The 2,371-nt window shown below is 36.2% G+C and overlaps 1 pseudogene; it reads left to right on the top strand.

Moving 5' to 3' along the window:
* Positions 1–850: 850 nt before the first annotated feature.
* On the top strand, positions 851–1,728 carry LOC139436477 (large ribosomal subunit protein uL1m-like; annotated as a pseudogene).
* Positions 1,729–2,371: the final 643 nt, after the last annotated feature.

The following is a 2,371-nucleotide window of genomic DNA, read 5'->3' on the forward strand; positions in this document are numbered from 1 at the left end:
AACAAGATCCAGCTACACGCTATTACAAATATATATCTGCATATATGATATTTCAAATATACAAATCTGAAAAAAAAGAAATGGGAAAAGACATACCATGCAAATAGCAGGTATAATTGGGCTGAAGTGGCTATACTACTATAAGGCAAAATAAACTTAAAGAAGAAACTGTAACAGAGAAAAAGAGGGACATTTTATAAAAGCATCATCTCATACAATCCTGAATGGTCAATGTGGCAGTGGCTGTAAGATGCCTCTGTAGGGTCTTGATACATCATCAGAAGCATAGTCTTTCCAAGATGGGTTATCAGACATCTCTTTCTTCTTATTCTGTAAATGTTCAGATGCCCAACAGGCATTTTTGCTGATGTTAAAAGACCTGAGAAGAAAACAAAAAGGTCCCAAAGAAAAAGCATCAGATTAAAAAATATAAAGATCGGGAAACGGACTTTGGCCCAGTGGTTAGGGCGTCCGTCTACCATATGGGAGGTCCGCGGTTCAAACCCCGGGCCTCCTCGACCCGTGTGGAGCTGGCCATGCGCAGTGCTGATGCGCGCAAGTAGTGCCGTGCCACGCAAGGGTGTCCCCCGCGTGGGGGAGCCCCACGCGCAAGGAGTGCGCCCGTGAGGAAAGCCGCCCAGCGTGAAGAGAAAGTGCAGCCTGCCCAGGAATGGCGCCGCCCACACTTCCCATACCGCTGATGACAACAGAAGCGGACAAAGAAACAAGACGCAGCAAATAGACACCAAGAACAGACAACCAGGGGAGGGGGGGAAATTAAATAAATAAATAAATCTTTAAAAAAAAAAAAAAAAAAAAAAAATATATATATATAAAGATGACATAAAAAAAAATAAAGTCAAATCCCTATATGAAAAGCAAGGCTGAGGATAATGTCTCTTTAAAATGCTTATACCCAGGGCAAATATATGAGATGGAGAGAGCTATTCACTTACTTAAGAAATTTCAAATTCTGAACTTCACTAATCCAAAGCAAGGTGTTTATCTTGATTTGACACTGGATATGGCTTTGGAGAAGAAAACAGTGGAACCATTTTTTTTTAATTTTCCATATCCATTCACTTCAGAAATCAATAAAGTTGCTATATTTACAGGGAATATGTCAGAGATCTAAATGGCAGAAGAATATGGAGCTACATTTGCAGGAAGAACTAATCTGATTCAGAAGATTTTGGCTCATGAAATTCATGCATGCTTTTATGTAGCTGTCCCAGAAACAATGCCTGAACTTAATCCATTAAAGAAGAAACTGAAAGAAAAAAAAATTTTTTTCCAAAGCTTAATCTAAATTCCTTTGGCTGTGATATCCCTAAAATGCTTGAGTTATTAGAAACTGGACAAGTAATTAAGGTAGAGGAAGACAGAGGTAACTTTCTCAGTAAGAAAATCAAGTGACCATATAGCTGCCAATAGCAAGCAGTTATTAGTGATGTTTGTAAGCAGAGACCATTGAGTTTGGGACTCTTTGTGGTACACGTTTTCCTTTGCAATTCAGCAAGTTAAGGTTTGTTACTAAAGATTGAGCCTTTGTTGCTTAAAGAAGTAGAAACCAAAGAAAGTAACAAAATAGTTGCCTGAAAGTCTTAAATTGTGAGATTATTTTCAGGGATTAAAAAGCCACAGAGAAAATTATAAAACTGCATAATTTCTTTAAGAAGGGGGGGTGGAGTGTCATCTCTTTAGGAATACAACATATATGCACCTGACAAAAGAGCTCCAAAATAAATGAAGCTAAAATTACAGAAATGAAGGAAGAAATCAACAATTCAGCAATGATCGTCTGAGAGTTCAATACACCACCATTGCTAGTGGATAAAATAGGCAGAAAGTCATCAAGGGTATTTAAGAAATGAATGACCCTATTAAACGACCAGATCTAACAGACATCTACAGAACACTACTCAACAATAGCTGAATGCAAATTCTTCTCAATAGACCAAATACTAGACCATAAAATAAACTTCAATTTAAAAGGATTGAAACCACTCAATGTTTTCTGACCACAACAGAATTAAATTAAAAATCAACAACACAAGGACATTTGGGAATCCACAAATAGATGGCAATTAAAGAATATATGTTTAATTAACCCATGGATAAAAAAAAGAAATAACAAAAGGAATTAGGAAATATTTTGAACTGAAAACAGAACAAAACAACAAAAACACAGCATACCATATTTACAGAATACAGCTAGTAGAGTGCTCAGAGGGAAATTTATGGTTGTAAATGACTATATTAGCAAAGAAAAACTATCTCAAATCAATAATCTAAACAAACTAGTAATAACAAACTAATAATAACCTTAACAAATTAGAAAAATGTAGGAATGATAGTGTGATAATGCTTC

The sequence above is a fragment of the Dasypus novemcinctus genome, chromosome 2 (assembly GCF_030445035.2).
Source record: "Dasypus novemcinctus isolate mDasNov1 chromosome 2, mDasNov1.1.hap2, whole genome shotgun sequence".
Classification (NCBI taxonomy): domain Eukaryota; kingdom Metazoa; phylum Chordata; class Mammalia; order Cingulata; family Dasypodidae; genus Dasypus; species Dasypus novemcinctus.